Below are 23,663 nucleotides of genomic sequence, written 5' to 3'. Positions count from 1 at the left end.
GGGACTCAAATGACAGAGTTATGAGACGAAATAAAGCACTCAAATTCATCATGTTAATATCACACTAGACTAGTATTTTTCAGTAAATCCTGCTTCCACAATTTTGGCATGATGTATATATACATGATAGGCAGAATGTTTCTTCCAAATATGCTATGGGTATTTTGCAGATGCAATTAGGTTCATGGAACTTAAAAGATAGGGACCATTCCCTTGGATTACAGAGTTGGACCTAATCTATCTCATGATGTTTAGAAACAAGAGAACTTTCTCTTATTGGAGGTGAGAATGTAAGGCAGGAGGACAGTGACTTGTTGTCGGTGTCTGGGAAGACGGAGTCCATAAACCAGGGAATATGGATGGCTGAGAACAATTTCTGGTGGACAATAGGCAAAGGAACAGGACCTCAGTGCTATGACTGCTTGGAACTGAATTCTGCTAACAACAGAAATTTTCTTAAAAGGAGATTCTTCTTCAGAGGTACCAGATAAACTCTAGGCCGACAATTCCTTGATTTCAATTCTGAGAGACTTTAAGTAGAGGAACTAGCTGAGTCCACCTGGATTCACCTGGAATTTCTAAACATCAGGCCTGGAAATAATTAATGTGTGTTGCTTTCAGCCACTACATTTGTGAGAATTGGCTACAACAGCAATAGAAAATGCATATAATATGCATCTAGTGTCAAATTTTACCATAACCTAAGTAATTGTTTCAAGGTCCAAGATCTGTCTGTACTAATTCTATTTCTGACTTTATATGTATTGCAACTATCCATTAATTTTTCCAGTATCTTGCTGAAAGACACCAGCTTCTCCCTCCCTCCTCCCCCCCAGTGCACTGCATAGAATCCTGTCTTTCTATGAAATAATACATACTTTGTCTTGCTACATAGCTCTTTTATCTATTATCTAATTCCATTGTCCCATCTTCTCAAGCTCCCATTAAAACAAAACAAAACAAAAAACTCTAGCCAGAAAGATGTCTAGTGCTTGTAGAATTCCCAACGGTCTGTGAAAATGGAATATATAGTATTTATATATATATCAATAATATATATGTACATAGTGTTCATATATGTAGTATTTATATATATTAGTATATGTATTTTAGTACTTATGTAATATATATAGTATGTATACCTACCATATCACATAATATAGTATATTATTATGTATTCATATTATAAATTAATATATGACAACTTATAATAATAAATATTATTTAATAATAAATAATATTATTTACTAATATATGTTGATACTTATAATGATAAATAAAACAATGACACAGCTTAAATCAATGGCATCCTAAATTTGATGAAATGCAATATGAGTCTGAATGTGTATTTAATGGATAATGGATAACCTGTCAAATACATAATACATAATAAATACATGCATGTCTATATACACATATACACACATATGTGTGTGTCCTCAGAAGAGAAAGTTTACTGAAGGAATGCATACACATTGATAACAGACAACAAAAGCATCTATTTTCTGAATTTGCCAGAAGTCTACTTCACCAGTGGACTGGCATGATTAGGGTAAGTTTTCTTTCTTTTTTTTTTTTAAATATTTTATTTATTTATTTGACAGACAGAGATCACAAGTAGGCAGAGAGGCAGGCAGAGATGGGGGGGGAAGCAGGTTCCCTGCTGAGCAGAGAACCTGATGTGGGGCTCGATCCCAAGACCCTATCATGTCCTGAGCTGAAGGCAGAGGCTTTAACCTACTGAGCCACCCAAGTGCCCCTAGGGTAAGTTTTCTTTTCTTTTTTTTTTTTTTAAGATTTTATTTCTTTATTTGACAGAGAGAAATCACAAGTAGATGGAGAGGCAGGCAGAGAGAGAGAGAGGGAAGCAGGCTCCCTGCTGAGCAGAGAGCCCGATGCGGGACTCGATTCCAGGACCCTGAGATCATGACCTGAGCCGAAGGCAGCGGCTTAACCCACTGAGCCACCCAGGCGCCCTAGGGTAAGTTTTCTTATGCTGCTGTTGTAGTTGTTTTTGCTCCAGAAAATGTTCTTTGGACTTCATCCCTTCAGAACAAGTTATCCATCTGTGGAACACTGGAAAATACTTTGAGATGAAAGTAAAACTTAGTCTTCCTATTATTGTACAATTTTTTATCCACGTAGAGGTGACTGTCAAACATTCAAGCCCAAATATAATTTCTGGAGGCGGGAGGAAATGCAGATAATAAAGAACATAAAAAAAAGCACGCTGAAACTTCAAGGAAGAGGAAAAGAAAGCCAATCAGGAGAAGCGTTAGTTGTGAAGTTTGAGGGAGAAGAAAGCTATGTAGTTCCAGAAAATATAAAGAAATCTGACTTTTTCTTTTTTAAGATTTTACTTATTAATTTGACAGGGAGAGACACAGCAAGAGAGGAAACACAAGCAGGGGGAGTGAGAGAGGGAGAGGGAGCCCAAGTGGGGCTTGATCCCAGGACCCTAGAATCGTGACCTCAGCTGAAGGTAGATACTTAATGACTGAGCTACCCAGGTGCCCTGAAATAGGACTTTTTACTGAGGAATGTTAATCACAAGCTATATTTAACTTGACTCCCTCTTAAGGATATCTTTAATGAGAAATCCATTATCGATAATCAATATTTTTAAGTTAGGCACAAGTGTATGATCAAATCCTGGAAGTTATTAATTCAAGAAAAATGTACAAAATATGTAAAGAGCTATGCTTATGGCATTGCCTTCTGAACACTGTAGATTTTGGAACTATAATTGACAGGTTAAACGAGGAACATCAGCTTCAAGTTTCTAAAATATGTCATTTACTATAGGGAATGAAATAACCTTAAAACATTTTAGTCAAAAATCTTTAATATAATAAAATTGTTTAAATATGTCATTTATCCATTAGGCTGTCAGACAACACTCCCACACATAATGAAATGCCTTCTTTTTGACAGCTGGAGTTGTGTGGGGACAGCTCTGCACCACAAAAACTAAAACAAATGCCCTGAATATATTGTACAGAAGATACTTCCAGGAAAAATAATCTGAGATTAATTTAAATAAATTCCACATCTGAAACTGTGAAAAAAAATATACATATACATAAATATATATACACAGTCTTAAGTAATTTGTTAGTGAAAAAAAGTTGGAATTAGATAATGATAGAGTAGCTATTAATATGATTGAATAAATCCATAGCATAAGTTCAAATGAAAAGAGATGAATATGACTTGATACATTTCTTGACAGAAGGATTATTCGAATTAGAAACAAAGATATAACTTTTTAATAAATAGAAGCATATTTTATTCATAATAAAACACAAACTGCTTTTTCTAGGAGAAATATGTCATTCATTCCCAGCATAATTTTACAAGATAGCCATCCTGAGGAATATCGTTCATTAGTAGAGAGCTAACTACAGTTGCCCCATCATACACAAGGGATGCATTCTAAGACTCCGAAAGGATGCCTGAAAACTATGGACAGTACTGAACCCTACACATGCTATGTTATCTCTTATGCATAAATAAAGTTTAATTTGTAAAATAGTCACAGCAAGTGATTAACAGCCATAACTAATAGTTATAAGTAGAATTATTTATAACTTTTTAAATTTAAAAAAACTTTTTAAATTTTTTCTTTTTTTATAATATTATTATTATAAATAAATAGAATTATTATAACCATATATTGGAATAAAACATTATGTGACTGTGGCCTCTCTCTCTCACAATATCTTATTGCTCTCCTTTCTTCTTTTTGTGATGATGCAAGATGATGAAATGCCTATGTGATGTGATGAAGTGCGATGTACGATGCAGGCGTTGTGGGGTAGTGTTAGGCCAGACTGGCCTTCCACAGGTAAGTCGAGAACAGGATTGTCTGCTTTTCGACCACAGTTGACTGTGGATAACTAAAACCAAGGAAGATGAAATTGTGGATAAGAGGGGGAGGGGCTACTGTAAATAAAAACATTTGACCATTCCAAGTTGAGCTCAGAGTAGCAGTGATAATCAAGACCAACACAATAGCTGCACCAACACCTCCATAAAACTATCACTTACTTAGGTGTGTTGTGACATGTGTCCGCTATTTGGCACTTCCCGTAGAAAGTTGATAAACCTGCCATAAATTTGCAAGAGAAATTCTAGTACTGTCATTTAACAGATTGAAGAAGTAAAACTCAAAATGTTTAAATGATCTGCCCAAGATCCCATTGTCTTAAAAAAAAAAAAAAAAAAAAAAGATGGTTACAGACAGAGTTTTGAGACAAATGCATCTCATTTCATAGCCAATTGTCTTCCCATTGAAACGTATATAAAATGCCCATCTGTTTAATGCATTGTCAAGGAGTAGAGATTTGGAACTGAAAATTTAGTTTAGTCCTCTCTATGAGATGGTTTGGTGATATTCTTTTTTTTTTTTTTAAAGATTTTATTTATTTATTTGACAGAGAGAGATTACAAGTAGGCAGAGAGGCAGGTAGAGAGAGAAGGAGGAGGAAGCAGGCTCCCTGCTGAGCAGATGCGGGACTCCATCCCAGGACCCTGAGATCATGACCTGAGCCGAAGGCAACGGCTTAACCCACTGAGCCACCCAGGCGCCCTGGTTTGGTGATATTCTTAAATATTTTGGTTATTTTCTCTAGGTTTAAGATTTCTTACCTTATTTCTTTATAAGAAATAAAGAAGTTGGTATAAATTACACCCACTTGAAAATATTCTACACTTTTCTCCAAGCTCTAAATGTGACAAAACTTTCATTTATTTAGTCAATGAGTACTTGACATATCATGTGTTTTTTGATTGTTATAGGTGCTAAAGATTAATTGTTGAAAAGATGATCAAAAGACCAGAGTTTATGAGTCATCTGATTGTAAATAATATGAAAGAAATAAATACATAACAATAATAATACATAAGGGTGTATATACACACATGCATATGATTGATGTATTTTATATGTATATGTTACATATATCATATACATGAGATAAGGAAAAATCAGATGGTAAAACAGACTGTGACAGTTGGGAAATATTTAAAGGTGTATTGAGATGGCATTTCTGAGGGTATGTTTGAACAGACAGTATAAAGTGCATTGATGATCTGCAAAAGAATGGGGGACTATCTCAAAGTCAAGAGAACAACAAACTGACAAGCCTGAAAGCAAGGGTGAGCTCCTTGTCTTTTAGAATCAGCATGAAAACTTGCATGCCAGATTTGCGTGGACATCTGGTAGGGTATCCACTTCTCATCTATTTTACTGAAATCTACCCAAATCTGTACCAATGTTTTATTTCACTTTGATATTGAAATAACCTCCCTGAATTCTTCCTGCTTCCATGAGTGTTGCACTTCTGTCGATTCACTATGGATTAACAATAGATGTGTGTTCAAGTCAAATCCTTTTCCTTATTCAAAAATTTCCATTGGATTGTAATCATATTCACAATAAAATACAAATTGCTTAAAATGGGCTTAATGCATCTACATGTTTACCTGTTGTAGGACTTGCTGATGAGTAAGTAATGAGGTGTAAGTAAAGGAAGAGTCAGGGAAAGCTCCCAGACTGTGATCTCACTGGACGAATGATAAGGTCATTAACTGAGATATAGAAGATCAAGAGAACCAACTTAGAGGAGAGTATTAAGTATATAAGGTCATATGTTGGACCAATTATTGAGGAATTCTAATTGTAATCCAAGTGTGCAGGAGAAATAAAGACAGTAAATCAAGAGAGCAAATATTTTATAAAGTGAAGAAATCCCTGGAAAGATAATTAGTATAGCAATGAGAGATAGTACATATATATAGTTTCAAATATAGTCTTAAAGTGGGGGTTTTTGAAGATGAAAAATAGCCTAGAAGCAGCAATGCATTGTAAGGAATTTACCTATGCCATCTGCAGCCACATGGAGAATGAAAACACATACATTCACACACACACACACACACACACACACACACACAGAGTTAAGACTTCAAAATGGGGAACTGTCGCTCTTAGAGTGTAACTAGGTTCTAATTAAAACCAAAGTTAAAGGGGGTTTTATAAAACAGATGGAGCTCATTATAAGAATTGTACTTGTGACAGATTTTAAGTCCCAGAAATTAGAGGGATTATTTGAGGAAAGAAAGGAGTGTTAGATTGGGTCAAACTAGGATGTGTAAATGCTCTACAGGAAAAAGAATCTTGCATATCTGGTCGGAAATGTGGTAAATGAGATTAAATATCTTCATAGACAGAGTGCTTAAGGACAGAATGGAAGGTAGACTCCTTTTGAAGTTGATGTACGAGTGGGGGAATGGGGTGAGGAGGAAGTACGGGGCGGGGGGGGGGGGGTGGGGGGAGCGGGAGGGAGGAAAGATGGCTCAGCAGGGGTGCTAAAAGAGCCTTATGAAGATGTAAATGCATGTCTCAACATTGTTTCTTTTAGTTGTCCACATTTCCCTTTCATGGTAGAAAATGCAAATGATTTCACTTCAATTATCTTTCAAGAACCAACAATATATGGGCTTTTAAGACAAATTAACTAGAGACTGTTGTTGAAGATGGGGAATTAACATTAAATCCAACTTGGTATTAGATTTATAAATAGAATAAATGCATCTTTTCAGTGTGAATTGAATGTTACATTTTGGGGCTTCTCTCTTTTATGTATTTTCTGTTACTATAGAAACTTCCTCTGCGGAGCCATTTATCTATTTTAATCTCGTCAAGCCTTTCCTGAGGTAAAAAAATCATTAGCATTAAAAAAAAAAAAAAGAAAGATTCAATGGAAAATTCTTACAGAATTACAAAGGAAGATCTAACTAAGCAAGTATTCTATCTAGTCATGTTTACATATGATCCTATGTATCTGCTATCTGGTAGCAAACTGAGCACTTAACATTTCTGAAATGAGAATAGCAGTATTCTTTCCTTTCCCAAAATTTGCAACATGGCCTTTTTTTTTTTTTAAAGATTTTATTTATTTATTTGACGGACAGAGATCACAAGTAGGCAGAGCAGCAGGCAGAGGGAGAGAGAGAGGGAGAAGCAGGCTCCCCACTGAGTAGAGAGCCCGATGTGGGGCTCGATCCCAGGACCCTGAGATCATGACCTGAGCCAAAGGCAGAGGTTTTAACTCACTGAGCCACCCAGGCGCCCCCAACATGGCATTTTTAAAAGTTGGTTTAAGCTAGTGACTGATTTCTCTCCGTGTGGCAGCACACTGTATAGAGTAAGTGTATGTCTTGGAGCAAGGTAACTCAGAGGCTTAGGACCCAGCAGAGTATAGCAGAGAGGTGGAACCTGTTGTTAGAACCAGGTCTCCGACACCAACCTTGGGACTTGACCACTGTTTAATCTCTTTTGGACTCAGTCCTCATCAGTAAAGTGTAACCAGGTGTTAGACCTACACCTCAGGCTTAACACGTGAATTAATAAACATAAACATTTAAAACTTTATAATAAATTATAAAAACCTATTAAATATTGAAACCATAGATATTATGACCTTTACACAGAGTTCAATAAAAAAATCATTTTATTGATATGTATATAATATTTTATCATATATATTTTAATAAATATAGATGTATTTGATATAATTTTTGTCAGTTATGTACAATTTCAATGGGATAAAAATCCCATATTAAAAATATAAAATGGGGGTGCCTGGGTGGCTCAGTATTTGGATGTCTGCTTTTGGCTTGGGTCATGATCCCAGGGTCCTGAGATCAAGCCCTGCATCGAGATTCCTGCTCAGCAGGAAGCCTGGTTCTCCCTCTCCCACTCCCTCTGCTTCTGTTCCCTCTCTCATTGCCTCTCTCTGTGACAAATAAATAAATAAAATCTTTAAAATATATGTATGTATAAAATAGTGTGCCAAAGGCTGGGGAGAGCCAAAAAATGCATGACATTGAGTCAATGTTCTGAATGAAGAGATTAGGCATGTGCTGCGGGCCACTAATTTTTAAATTGTGAAATGACACTCAATGGAATATTCGTGTTAATAGCCAGGAAGACACATTATCACTACTAAGAAGAAATCTAAAAATTAGAGATGAGCTGTCAGGGGCTAAATGAAATTCTGAAGGAACAATTTTGAAAAATGATACTTTTTGAAAGATAGTGACAAAGAAAATGAGAGGGAGAAAAAAACAGCAACCAAGAGCTTACTCATAATCACAAGAAGATAGTGAATTTTCAACTAGAGATATTAATGTAGGGCAAGGTCCTTTAGCCCCATTAGTCAGAATTTTGCAGAAGGAATAGGCCACAAAAGGAACATTCAACCTATAGCTCTCCTGTTATTAAGTCATCATGACACTTGAACATTTTACAGTCTAGGCTTGGGGTAAAAGGGTAAGAATGGCAAGGGTCATATGTTAACAAAAAGTCTAGCCACCATGTAATTCACTGGCTACTATGTTGTAAGTTAAACATGTCCTCGTGGAAAATGTTTTCACTACAAGTTTGGATCTTTGATTTCTTTACCTAGATCTTCTAAAACTGTTCCATAAATACCAAAATGCCTTCGAGGGTAAAACAGAAAAGTTGTTTGCCATATTTTAGAAATGAGAGGACGTGTATTAAATTTTAACTCCGTATTTGAAGATGAGGATGAATAGGGTGAAATAGACCTTTCTCTTTTGTGGAAACACCCAGTGTCCTGGTTCACTCTCTGTCATCTACTCTCCCAGCACTTATCATGACGGCGCACAGTATGAATGGTGGCTCCATAAGATTTCTTGAAAGAAAGGAGGAAAACATGAAAGAACAAAAAAGGTAAAAAAAAAAAGAGAAGAAGTAAAGGGAGGGTCAGAGGAAGGAAGAAAATGAACAGGTTTCTCCTTTACAATGGAACACTATGCCTAGGGTCTCAGCTTTTGAATCCACCCAGAAACCTAAGCAATATTAGCCATGCAATCCTGCTCAAATTTCTTAACTTTGCTACTACCAATTTCCTCTAAAATGTGTATAATATAAATACATAAATAATAATAGTTGTAGCAAAACAATGCTTTGTGGATTAATTGAGATAATACCAGCAAAAAAGGAGCATACTATCAAATTGTTTGAGGAAACATGTAATAAAAGTTACAATTATAATAAAACCATAGAGCAATCGAGGCAAAATCCAATGATGCTACAAAACAAAACAAAACAAAACAAATAAACAAACAAAACACCAAAAAAACAAAACTATGGAAAGAGAAGAAAATAACTCTTCCAAAGAACCTAGCCCTAGAGGAGCAACTGAGAATGAGCAGACATCTTTGTTCTGGGTTCTGGGACAGGGAAAGCAAGAACATAAACATGATGTGTTTCAGGAGTCTAATTATCCTATAAAAAGATGCTTACCAAACCTTTTGGGAAAGACAGTGCTTTCATAGAGTAATAAAGTCTGAGTGAAATTTTCATATAGGGACCCAAAACAACAAAATTGATAGTGTCTTCAAAAATACCGTGTCATGATGCGTATGGAGACAATTGTCACAAGACTCTTAACATTTTAACAAAGACCATAATGCTAAAACCGGGTTTTGTGTAATTGTTATTATAGGAAGCTAGAGTATTATCATTATGTAACATTCTAGTAAAAATTTTGTCAAATCTAATGACCCATAAATGGATTAGGGAAGAGAGATTTTTAAATTTTTCATATAAAGAAATAAAACTGTTACATTTTTGCATTTTAAATGTAATATTCTTTAAAAAACAAGAGTAATACCTGTTTAATACATTTTACAATGCTTTATGTAAAATTATAAGATGATTATTTTTCATCACTTGGATTGCCAGTTCATAACTTCTCTTTTTAGTGATAGAGTTTGTTTTTTTCAGTTGTGATATAGAGAAGCAGAGGAAAGTTACTCCAGTGTTCGTTTCATCTCGGATTTCTCATTAACATGAATCTAACTGACAGCTTTGCCTCCACATGCATCTATATGGGAACCTAGGGGCAGGACGAGAGTGGAATTCAACATTAACTAAAGATCTGCACCATCCTGTTATTACAGCATGGGTTCTGTTTTGGGCTTGCATTTGACCCAGGATTGCCACAAGGCAGCTCTGTGGGAATTCCACTGAAATCCATTGTTTGCACATAATACATACTGGAAAGTTTTCATATGCAGACAAATGTTTGTGTTGGTAATATTTGCAGTTGGTGACTTTGCCTTGTCCTTTGATGGATAAAATTGTGATCATGAGATCAACGACACAACTATGAGAAAAAATTAACTTAGTACAATTCGCAAAGGTATTTTTTTAATTATAAATTTGAAGTTCTTTCAGGTTTCTGGTTTACTATGATTACTCAAGTCAATTCCACCGAGCATATGAAATGCTATTTTTATAGTGTTTACATCTCTTAAAACACACATATCCAGCCAGCATCCTTTATTTAGGCCCAGAAGAAATAATGATTAAAGGATTTAAAGAGCATTATAATTTGTTTTGGTTCATCACAAAGTAAAAGAGATTGTGTTTGGGCAAGGCACAGGGGAAAAACAATTTTTTCAAGTTTACAGAGCTCATATAGTACATGAACAAGAAAAAAAAATTATTCAAAAAATAATGTCTCATTTTTTGAGTTCCCAAATGACAATATCCATATATCTCTTGAAATTCCCAATATTGAAGTTTGACTCAGAAATTAATGTGAAGTGGGATTAGAAGATGATTGTTTTATAGAGACAAATGACAGTGCTGTGAAATATGGTATTTCCAGATTGTATTGCTACAGTGACTTATATAGTCTTTTTCCCCATTATTTATTTCTGTAGAAATACAAATATACATATTTCTTTTGCTGACTTTTAGGGTTTAAATATTGGGAGAAGCAAGATTGTCACAAGAAAAAAGGATTGCAAATAATCATGTAGAATCTGATATTTGATAGACCAGGAGCAAAGCAAAGGTTAACTTAACACACATAAATCTCCCAAATCTTATTCCCACAAGAAAAAGACACTGTCAAAATTCAAGGACTGGGCTAGCTGTGCCTGCCATTATTGCTTTCTTTCTAAACATCAGCAGCTCATTATCTGAATACATAGTGTTAATGATACCTCCTGTCCTACCATTTTTCTCACCATTGGAATACATTCTTCCTCAAACAATACCCCAGGGTCCCCTGATTGTCAAGTAAGAGGGAGTTGTATCCTGGAAACCTAACAGAAGGGTGATGGGTGACTCAGACCTCCACCTGCACCTGTAATTGACGCAACAGAACTAGACTTGAGACTTCCAAATGGAGACAGTGATTGACGACACCCCTATCAGAGTTAAACATTAATTGGTACTCCATCTGTTCTGTAAGAATTCAGAGAAACTGCAAAAATACGTACAAAAATTAACCAAAAAATATGTGCAGAAATTGGAGAGATAAGAATTGGAACAGAAAAAAATAAGATGGAGGCAAGAAATAGAAGCATGCACAAAATGAATGAATAGGTGAATAATGAAAATTATTCAATAAGGTTAGAGAATACAAATTACACCTGGCTCTGTGTGTGTGTGTGTGTGTGTGTGTGTAGAAAAAAAGTTAAATTATTACTAAAATCTATAAACTTACAGTTATACATTTTTGTTCTTAATAAAATTGCCTACAGCTTTATATACTTTTATAACATTTTGTCTTTTGAATAAGGAAGGTTCAGACATAATAAAGGCATTATTTAAAACTTATTCCTAATAATAAATTCTTTTTTTACACAGCAAGAAACAACATCAAAGGTATGTTTTGTTAAGATATAAAGGTCTATGTGTCTGTTTTTGTGCGGGTCCATACTGTCTTGATGATCACAGCTTTTCAATAGAGCTTAAAGTCCAGAATTGTGATGCCAGTAGCTTTGGTTTTCCTTTTCAACATTCCTTTGGCTACTTGGGATCTTTTCTAGTTCCATACAAATTTGGGGATTATTTGTTCCATTTCTGTGAAAAAACTTGATGATATTTTGATAGAGATTACATTAAATGTGTAGATTGTCCTAGGTAGCATAAATATTTTAACAATATTTGTTCTTTCAATCCATGAGCGTGGAATGTTTTTCCATTTTTCTGTGTCTTCCTCAATTTATCTCAAGAGTATTCTACAGCTTTCTGAGTACAGCTCTTTTCCCTTCTTGATTAGATTTATTCCTAGGTATCTTATGGTTTTGGGTGCCATTGTAAATGGTATCAACTCCTTAATTTCTCTTTCTTCTGTCTTGGTGGAGTATAGGAATGCAACTGATTTCTGTGCATTGATTTTATATCCTGACACTTTACTGAATTCCTGTATGAGTTCTAGCAATTTTGAGGTAGAGTCTTTTGGGTTTTCCACATAAAGTATCCTGTCATCTACAAAGAGTGAGAATTTGACTTCTTTGCTGATTCAGATGCCTTTTATTTCTTTTCATTGTCCACTGACTAGCAGTTCTAGTCTGTGGTGAACAACAGTGGTGATAGTGGACAGTCCTGCCAAGTTCCTGACCATAGGGGGAAAGCTCTGATTTTCTCCATTGAGAGCAATATTCGCTGTGGGTTTTTCATAGGTTGCTTTAATGATATTGAGGAATGTACCTGTTTATATACACTGTGGAGAGCTTTAATCAAGAAAGGATGCTGGGTGGCTCAGTGGGCTAAAGCCTCTGCCTTCGGCTCAGGTCATGATCCCAGGGTCCTGGGATTGAGCCCCACCTCAGGCTCTCTCCTTGGTGGTGCTTCCTCCTCTCTCTCTGCCTGCCTCTCTGCCTACTTGTGATCTCTGTCTGTCAAATAAATAAATAAAATCTTAAAAAAAAAAAGCTTATTAAGAAAAGACATTGTCAAATGCTTAAGACTAACATGGGCTCAAAAGTCTCATGTGTGTAAAAGGAATATGAATTTTCTACCTATTTAATTTCCAGCTCTTCTCTTGCATTTACTCTGTGAAGTATTTTGACTCCACATTTCCTGTTTTTGAGGTAAGATGTTCATCATATTTAAAGTGCTTAGTCAGCAACTAATGTTATTTTCACAGTTATATAAAGTAAACCATTTGCACATATTTCATCAAAAATATCATTCAGCATGGGGTAAGCATTTATTTCTTTTTTTTTTTTAAGATTTTATTTATTTATTTGACAGAGAGAGAGAGAGAGAGAGTTCGCAAGCAGGCAGACAGGTAAGCAGGGGGTGGGGAACAGGCTCCCTACTGAGCAGAGAGCCCAATGCGGGGCTGGATCCCAGGAACCTGAGATCATGACCTGGGCCAAAGGCAGAGGCTTAACCCACTGAGCCACCCAGGTGCCCAAGCATTTATTTCTTTAAAAGAAACCATATATGAAATAAAATATATAAACATTATAATAGAGACAAATCCTGGAATATAAATCTGCATTAACTTGGTTTCACTAAAAAAAAAAAAAAAGGGAAACAAATGAAAGGCTGTATACTATGTGTATGTATGTTATGTTATGTATAATTATATAATATATCGTTATTTACAAAAGATTAATTTGAAAACATATCTAAATACCCATTCAGATGAATTATGGTACATTTTGATGGGAGAATTTTAGGAGTCATTGGTGAGACAGTGTTAGTAATTATGACTGAGAGTTATCACATGAACTGAAATCTGGGGTTCATTACTTACTAGATAATGTTACCTTGATACATCATATATCCCCCTGTTTCTCAGTGTCTTTATAGCCTGAACTGAGGGAGAAGGGTAAGTATTCACCATAAGGTGATGGCATAGGTAGGAGCCCAGCCATAGTAGCAGCGGGGGTGTTAACAAAAATCAAGTTGTCACAGACGACTTACTGACAGAAGGAAACACTCATACCATCATGTAAAGTGAAAAAAGCAGATGATGGAACAGATCAGCACCTTGTCAAATTTCAGTTAAGACTTATTTCCTTAAGCTAGAATACACTTCTTTAAAGAATATACTTCTTTAAAGCATAAGAAATATGTGTACATAGTTTAAAGCATAATAACGTGAACATCACTTCAAATATCAGAAAACAAACCCCACTGGAGGGTTTGTGTGTACATTTTCTTTTTTTTTTTTTCCCTTTGCTATGGAAATGTCAAATGACATGTTGACATTATACTTTTCTCAGGCATCAGTTAATGATAGGATTTGTTCACATGTCAAAGTAATTCAGTGCATCAAAGCATAGTTTTTTGTGGGGGGAGGGTAGGTTTCTTAACAGATTTACTAGGGACCAATAGTCAAGCTCTTTGCTCACTAACAGGTGGTTTTTGTAAATGGTGTTTTGAGACTATTTATTACCTCAGTGAGACTGTAAACTGTGGATCAGGGAGCCATCCAAAAATCACTTAGGCAAGTTCAATGGACACATCTCCCGGTATTCTTTGATATAAATAGTAAATTACAAGGAAGTAGAATTTCCAGATAAAAGTGAGTCTTCACAGATATTATGTTAAACACTTTGTGACATCTGCCACCCTTGTTAAAATATCTATAATCAATCTTGGTGTAAGCTGGATAATGGCCATTGTTTTAAAGTATACCTTCTTATTCACTCTAATTTCTTTTTAAAATAAATACTTGGTAAGTCTTAGGAGATCTTCAGGGAGATTTGACTGAGGTTCCACTGGGAATCTCATAGTCTATACATGTAAGCAAAGAAATGGAAATATACTCAGGAATGTGATATGTTTGTGAGTGATGCAAGCCTGAATACTGGGCTCAATTCAAAACTTCCCTAATTCAAGGTTTATCCTACGAAGTCAGGTGTTTCTCTATTTCAGCTTAAGTAGTGGTGTAATGTGGCAACATCTAAAAACTTTTGAAATTTGTTGAAGTTCAAAATTAATTTTAATTAATTAATTTTAATTAATTAATAAACTTTAAAATTAATTAATTTTAACAAAATTTTAATCTGCGGGCATTTCACATTATTTTGAATTTTGTGCCTAGAGTTGTGATTGAGATTTTATAATATACTAATGCAAATTGGCATAAGTCAATTCTCATAAATGTAATTGGCGCTGCATATAAACTTCACCCAAAGGACATATAGCAGTCTATTAATAATAGCTGTATTTGCATGATAGGATTAAAAATAGTTTTTATTTTTTATATAGCATTTTTTATTTAGAGTGGAGTGATATTTTCAAATTAACTACGTAAATTAAAACATTTTATTAAATGTTGGCTAAATAGAGATATTAAAACTAAATATAATTTGAGAGTAGTCTAACTAGGAGAATCAGTATACCATATTCTGTGAAATAGACACACACACACACACACACACACACACATACAGAGGCCAACATGTAATGAGAAATGTCACTTTGCAATGATGATTTTTGGGAGTGTTAATAACTATATAGTTAAGATATTGAGCATTTATCGGTTAAACACTGTAATCTTTAATGCCTCTGTTTCTGAAATATTTTCCCCTACATTAAACTCCATAACCACTGTCTAGTTCCCAAAATAAACTAGTTATATCTGTGGATAATATTTCTAGTGGATGACAATGTCCATCCTGAAAATTTTAAGGCATTTGTTTTCATTATTTTCTTTAAAGCGATATCATCTTCCTCTCTGGAGGTATTCAGATTGCTGTGTTTTTATGTCAAAGTGTAAAAATTATATTTCTGCACATATCATGGCTTACCCATAGAGATACACAGTCTATGATGTAAAAATTATTTGAGTATTAGTCTTCAAAATGTGTTTAGTAGTCTGTTTCAAGTTTTATTCTTTATAGCATACTGAAGAGAAAACAGAAATATATGTTACTGATTATTGGGATTTCATAAGGAAGATAGAATAATGGCAGAAAGAAACTTAGAAAGTATCAATCGGTTGGGAGATTTATTGCTAGGAAGTCTCCCCCCACGCCCATCCCCTGGAGAACCTGGAAACCAAGTCAAGAAATTGTATAGTTAATCTTTGCCTGCCATCTGATGTGATCCTGGATCTGCTTGGAAACCTCCAAGTGGGCATTAAGGTCAATGTCAGTATCTTTCCACTTCATGTCTCCCCCATCTTCTTGGCCATGAGCAACAGAGGAGTGTCTGTGTCTGGATGTGACTGCCATTCTGATGATTGGCTAAACACTTGGATTTATCAGTACCCTGTGGGAAAAAAAATCTAGCACAGTGTAGTACATTGCAATTAGTTTACAATTCTTTGCATTTGAACAAATTTAGAGGAATATTCTAGACACTCAAATACCTAGACTAAAATAAATTTTCTCCTTATTTCTTCCTATTCACAAACCCACACACTTACCCTACTTTCTCATGGTCCTAACCTAGATCCAACACCTATTCTAGATTAAATAACTTCTGTGTGTTGTTTTTATTTTGTTTTGTTTTTGTAATCAAGAGAACTATCTTCACGATCAATTACATAGCATTTTATCATATATATAATATAATATACAGCCTTTTTTTGTTGTTTTTTTCCTCTTCCCAGTGAAAGCCCAATCTCATGGGCTCAGGAGCTCTGTTGGGCTGGCAGGACAGTCCTGGGATGAGAACTACCTGGTTGCCTCTTCCAAGGCCCCTCCTCCCAAGACTTGCCTGTAAGGAATCTGGCTTCTACCACCCATGAATCCCAATACTTTGGACACCTTGCTTCCCCACCCTCCTTGACCACCACTCCCCTTACCAGAGTCACAGCCTTTTGGTGACTCACCTCAGAGTGAGGGCTCTGGCCTAAAGACTGTGTAGGGTAGGGAATGCCTGAGGCCAGAATTTCGGAGTGAATGGGGTATGCCTGGACTTCAAATCTAGCCTTCTATAAGCCACAGGGGCAAGGGTAGGAGCGGCAGTTTGGGGTTCTGCCCCTGAAGCCTGGGTCTCCAATCTGACATTTGCTAAAATCCAAGGCCAGACAAACATGCCACTCCATTCTAATATATAGCATATACAACACATGTATTTTTCTTCATATGATTCTGCACTATAATGCAGCAGTTTTCTTTTAAGCCAGGCATTGAAAAGAATTGAAAAAACGTAGAACAGTGACATTATGTTCCTCATTTTTGTTTGTATGTTTTGGAAAATGTAGTTTATTTAAAAAAAAAATCCAAGTTGACACCGTTTATCATTGATTCCCTACAAGTTGGTGATTGCTGTTTGGTGTTAAACATTGAGTAGGAAGTAGAAAACTGTAAGAAAACAACAACAGAAAAAGACACTTCGTTCTCCCAGGTGAATAAAGGGAAGATACTCCTTTCCTCTTTTTTCCTAGTTCATTTTCTGTGTCTTTGAAATGTATGTAAATCTTTTAAAAGCTAAATAAAACTCCTGCCAGTATTAGAATGCAGGAATGTCTTCTTCAAGAATCTAGAATTACCTCTTGGATATGTAACCATCAAGGGAGATAGAGACCCAATCTCTCAGTTCCTGATTTCTGTGAGAGGCTTGCTCCAACTTATAATACTGTGCTTTGTTTATATTTTTCCCTTGCATAAAGCCAATTACTTAGTGCAGATGGTCAACCCAGATTACCCAGAATCTAAGATGACCTATAGGTGACAAAATGTGCTGTCAAGTTCTTTTAATTTAGGATTAGTTACTGTTCATCTTGAGGACATGTATGTAATGGGTTGCAGCTGTTTGATGATATAAAAGGGTGAGATAGCCTTCTGACTTGGCTTCTCTGAGCAAATTGCCTGGATGCGCTTCACATTCTGGCTTAACACTTATTCAATAATGAAACTATTTTCTTTCTCTTACTTTTGGGGAGGTTTTGGGGTTTTGGGCTTTTGGGAGATATTTTGTTTTAATTACATTTCTCTAACAAAATAAAATCTTTATGGAATTTTAATGCAATCCTTTTCTGTTGTTTATTTCACAAGGACTTAATGTTCCCAAATTTTAGAAGAAATATGTTGTAGCAGGTGGAAGTGGGGTGGTAAGGACAGACTTTCAATTCCACAATGCTAGAGCTGACTCTGTTGTGCTCATCAATACTCAAAGGTACAGCTGTATGCACTGTGAGAGATCTTCTTCTCTTTCTCTCCTCTTCTATCTGAAAGTTCCATTTCTTTTGCCCTTATGGTCCTTGTCCTGCTCATGTCGAACTTGATTTTCTTTTCTTTTTAGTCCTGTCTTGAAAGTTCCCCTAGTTGTCACATTTACTACATCCCCGATCCATGGATTGGAGTTTGCAAACGCCCTCACCCTATCAGATGCTGATCCTAAATTAATCACCCCCACCTTCCTGTGAGTACCTCTTAGCTCATTTTGGGGTGTATATGTGACCTGTTTTCCAGCCTCATGTGAATATGTGGCCCATTTGCTTAAGCCTGCTTTCTTTTGCACAGGTATTGATACCAGGGAGTTCTTGCTTGGCATACCCAGTCATCCGTCATGGAATTACTTTGTTTAATTATCTTAGTTCCTCTTCCCTGGGCTGACACCACTGTCAAGTATGCTGTATCCTCCAATCATAGTTTCACTGGGGAAACTGTTATCATTTTTAGCTGAAATTTAAAAAAAAAAAATTGAAACTTCTATCATTTTCTTTTGAAATATAATAATTTCTTCATAGTTTATATATATATCTCTTAACTTCTCTTTTATTGTTTTTTGCCACTATTTTTTTTCCCAGTGAAAACTCAGGTCACTCTGATTTTTTCCCCCACAAAAGAGATGTGATTTCTGTTCCTGAACACCAGGAAAATTCCTTTTTATTATTATTCTTTAAACATTGTTTACTTAATTGGTATGTACTTAATTCCATTCTAAAATTCAGTGGTATCTCTATTTTATAAAAAAAAAAAATTTCCACTCCAAATATCTCATTTATTCTATTTAATGCTTTACTCCTTTTCTACATCATTACTTTCTCAAGGTATTCTCCATGGCATGGACTCTGACTTCAGTGTTATTGGTTCAATACTATGGGCTTTTTTTTTTTTTAAGATTTTATTTATTTGACAGAGAGACAGAGATCACAAGTAGGCAGAGAGGCAGGCAGAGAGAGAGAGAGGGGGAAGCAGGCTCCCTGCTGAGCAGAGAGCCCAATGTGGGGCTCAATCCCAGGATGCTGAGATCATGACCTGAGCCAAAGGCAGAGGCTTAATCCACTGAGCCACCCAGGCACGCAATTCTGTGGGTTTCTACTGCAGTTTATGTCACTACTGCTTTTTAATATTATTTAATTTCTTTCCTATACTCTTCCAGATCACTTGTCATATCTTTTTTGTGGTTTTATTATAATAAAGATTACTTTACAATGTCTATGTGGTCTACAATATTTGTTTGTTTGATTTTTTTTTTGACTTTTAAATTTTTTTATTTTTTTATAAACATATATTTTTATCCCCAGGGGTACAGGTCTGTGAATCGCCAGGTTTACACACTTCACAGCACTCACCAAAGCACATACCCTCCCCAATGTCCATAACCCCACCCCCCTTCTCCCAACCCCCCTCCCCCCAGCAACCCACAGTTTGTTTTGTGAGATTAAGAGTCACTTATGGTTTGTCTCCCTCCCAGTCCCATCTTGTTTCATTTATTCTTCTCCTACCCACTTAAGCCCCCATGTTGCCTCACCACTTCCTCATATCAGGGAGATCATATGGTAGTTGTCTTTCTCTGCTTGATTTATTTCGCTAAGCATGATATGCTCTAGTTCCATCCATGTTGTCGCAAATGGCAAGATTTCATTTCTTTTGATGGCTGCATAGTATTTCATTGTGTATATATACCGCCTCTTCTTGATCCATTCATCTGTTGATGGACATTTAGGTTCTTTCCATAGTTTGGCTACTGTAGACATTGCTGCTATAAACATTCAGGTGCATGTGCCCCTTTGGATCACTACGTTTGTATCTTTAGGGTAAATACCCAGTAGTGCAATTGCTGGGTCATAGGGCAGTTCTATTTTCAACATTTTGAGGAACCTCCATGCTGTTTTCCAGAGTGGTTGCACCAGCTTGCATTCCCACCAACAGTGTAGGAGGGTTCCCCTTTCTCCGCATCCTCGCCAGCATCTATCATTTCCTGACTTGTTGATTTTAGCCATTCTGACTGGTGTGAGGTCATATCTCATTGTGGTTTTGATTTGTATTTCCCTGATGCCGAGTGATATGGAGCACTTTTTCATGTGTCTGTTGGCCATCTGGATGTCTTCTTTGCAGAAACGTCTGTTCATGTCCTCTGCCCATTTCTTGATTGGATTATTTGTTCTTTGGGTGTTGAGTTTGTTAAGTTCTTTATAGATTTTGGACACTAGTCCTTTATCTGATATGTCGTTTGCAAATTTCTTTTCCCATTCTGTCAGTTGTCTTTTGATTTTGTTAACTGTTTCCTTTGCTGTGTCTATGATATTTGTTAAAGACAAAGTAAAATAATATTTTTATACCAAGTTGAATAAACATCAAATATTTTATTTAACTTATGAATGAAGGCACTGGAAAGGTATTACAATTGGTTCAAAGGCAATTTCAAAACACACATGTATACGCATACACATACACACACATGCCATTGGTGGCATTAAAATAAATTTATGGTGGCACCTGCGTAGCTCAGTCTGGTAAGTGTCTGCCTTTGACTCAGATCATGATCTCAGGGTCCTGGGATTGAACCATGCAGTGGGGCTCCCTGCTCAGCGTGCAGGCTGCTTTTCCTTCTGTACCCCCCCACCTCCGCTCAGGCACCCGCATGCTGTTTCTCTCTTTTTCAAATATATAAATAAAATCTTTTAAAAAATAGATTTACAAATTAACACAAAATGTGTTAGTATTCACAAGGTAATAATCCATTGAATACCATTAACCATGATTTGCATTTCTAAAGACAGTGAAAAGCAGAGATAATTCAGAAGAGGACAAGAGACATGATATTGAATAAACTTTTGCTCGTCTTTGAAGCTTTTTACAATTGGGGGAAAAATTAAGAACTGTTTACCTTAATATTTTTAGTTTCTCAAAATAATTGTTCTTCTGAACATTTTTCATACATTTTCTTCTTGGTGACTATCCCCTTCCCTTTTCTTGTCTTAAATGTTATGGTATATTCCATGCAGCATGGGATAAAAAAAATTTTAAATAATGTCATTTTCCTTTCATATTTCACATCAGTTAATTGAAATATCTATGCTATTTTTAACTGTGTTTTATAATAATTTTACTTCAATAACTGTCAGAGGGAGACATGGAGGAGGGGAAAATACCTTTCTATTTCTTATCTCCTTTTTTTTTTAATTAATTTTTTTAAAGGTTTTATTTTTCAGTAATCTCTACACCCAATGTGGGACTTGAACTTAAAACCCTGAGATTGAGTTGCATGCTCTGGGCCAGCCAGGCACTCCATACTTTTCCATATTTTATTTTATTTCTTTTCAGTGTTCCAAAATTCATTGTTTATGCACCACAACCAGTGTTCCATGCAATACATGTCCTCCTTAATACCCACCACTGGGCTCACCCAACCTCCCACCTCTCTCCCCTCCAAAACCCTCAGTTTGTTTTGCAAGAGTCCACAGTCTCTCATGGTTCATCTCCCCCTCCAATTTCCCCCAACTCACTTCTCCTTTTCATCTCTCAATATCCTCCATGTTATTCCTTATGCTCTACAAGTAAGTGAAACCATATAATACTTGACTATCTCTGCTTGATTTATTTCACTCAGCATAATCTCTTCTAGTCCTGTCCATGTTGATATAAAAGTTGGGTATTCATCCTTTCTGATGGAGGCATAATACTCCATAGTGTATATGGACCACATCTTCTTTATCCATTTGTCTGCTGAAGGGCATCTTTTTAAATCAGTGTTTAACTTCACAATAAAACACAGCAGCCAATACAGGAGTTTATCTTGTATTTCATATTTTTTACAAAGCTCATTTTACCACTAGTTTTTTAGTTGTTAACCACTGGAAGAGTAGTCTATTGACTATTTAGTCATGGCTCTTTTGTACCAGCAAATTTCTATTTTATTAGAAGCAATAAAAATTACACAAAAAGGTACTATTAGAGTTGAGGCACTGCAACCATTCTTGACAGGATTAATGAGGGTAAAACTGCAGAAAATGTAAAGCTTGTTCTCCAGAGAACTGTTTCTCCCTAACCAGCTCTTGTTTCTTTTTAGGCCACACTAATAAATACACTAGCAGCCTCTGTAGAAGCCTGGACTCAAGGCCAACTGATATGGTACTATCCTATAACAAGCAAGGCCCTACGTTCCTTAGTCTGAATGGTCTTCGACCACAAAATATACACTGGCAGACCAAGAACTTACCAGCCTAAGCCAGCCTAAACCAGTTCCAGCCCAGTCACCAACTCAACATTTGCACGCATGAGCCAAGTTGTGTCTGATAGTTACCTCTGCTTCATTATAATGTTCAAGTCTCCACCCTAAGAAGACCACACGCCCTATTAACATGACATAGGCTACGCAGGATGCACATACAGGTGTGTTTTCTAAATGTGCCTGCATAAATTTATGCCCACCTTTACATGTGATGACAGAGTTCCCCTTTCTAAGTATTCATCCTAAACCCTAAATTAAAAGAACCCACTCACCTTGCTCATGGAGTCATGACTTTGGAAATTATTCTCTATCATTTCTTTATTTATTGCAACAAAGATTACTTTGTGCAACAACTCTATGTCTTGTAGCTTCTATGGGTAACTCAACGAGGAGTGGAGTCATGTCAGTCTGGTTACGAGTTGGAAACTGTCTTTCAGGGAAGCATGCAAGAAATATCCTTTCACTTAAAAACAACAATTCTCTTCTTGTTTAAGTCACAGGTGTTCAGCTCTGATTACTCCTAATGAGGAAAAGTCCCCCTGTGTTTCTCGAGAGGAGAGAATCATTCAAATATTGAGGTAAGACAGTACCTAATCCCTTAGCTACTGAGTAAGTGTTGGGACGACAGCCTGTGGATTCAAAGAGGACATATAAATTAGTTCAATGGACCCCCCTTCTGTAGTACAAGTCTATATAATTCTTCTCTTTTTCCCTACTTGCTCCAAATTTTTTTAATGTGTGCATGAGTAGAAATGTATTTACAGGTAAACACAGTCTACAGATAAAACAGATTTATTCAAACTGTGCTGCACATTTAATACCCACTCTACCAAAATATTTATACTCTATCTGAGAAAAAAAACACTCATAGGATTTGTTTTAAAAGATTTGACTCGTGAAGTTGTGAAACATTTGGACTATGTGGATTAAAAATATATATGAATTCAATAAGATGAAATCCCAAAAACCATTCTCCTTATCCCAAATAAATGTTTTCCAAGATTCATAAGTAGTTTTTAAGCATAACAATGTCAATGTAACACCTTTTACTATGGAGGAGCATCTACTAAAATTATTCAGGAAAGAAGAAAATAACTCAGGGTGATTTGGGACCATGTAGTAGCAAATGAATCACAATAAAATATTGTCTGTTCAAAATCAAATGGGAAAACTAATTTACACACAAACACATACACATGTACAACAAAGAATATTTGAAAAATTCTTATAGAACCTAATTTGTTATTGCAGAAGATGAATAGTGAAATCAGATTTTACATGTCTTCAAAAATATATTTTTATAGTTATTTTATACATATTTAGAATTAATGATTTAAAATATAAATGATATTAAAATATTTCTACATTTCTATTTCATTTTACTTTGATTAATCATTTGAAAAAAATTAAGCTGATGAGTTTAGTAACACATCTTTGATATAGGTAAAATATTAAT

At 35.7% G+C, this 23,663-nt stretch overlaps 1 pseudogene; it reads left to right on the top strand.

The window, feature by feature from the left end:
- The first annotated feature begins 3,760 nt into the window (after positions 1-3,760).
- The window catches only part of LOC122895773, a 42,329-nt pseudogene continuing 22,426 nt past the window's right edge, over positions 3,761-23,663 (top strand).

The sequence above is a fragment of the Neovison vison genome, chromosome 1 (genome assembly GCF_020171115.1).
Source record: "Neovison vison isolate M4711 chromosome 1, ASM_NN_V1, whole genome shotgun sequence".
In the NCBI taxonomy this organism is placed as follows: Eukaryota; Metazoa; Chordata; class Mammalia; order Carnivora; family Mustelidae; genus Neogale; species Neogale vison.
This window is presented reverse-complemented; position numbering and strand designations above follow the sequence as displayed.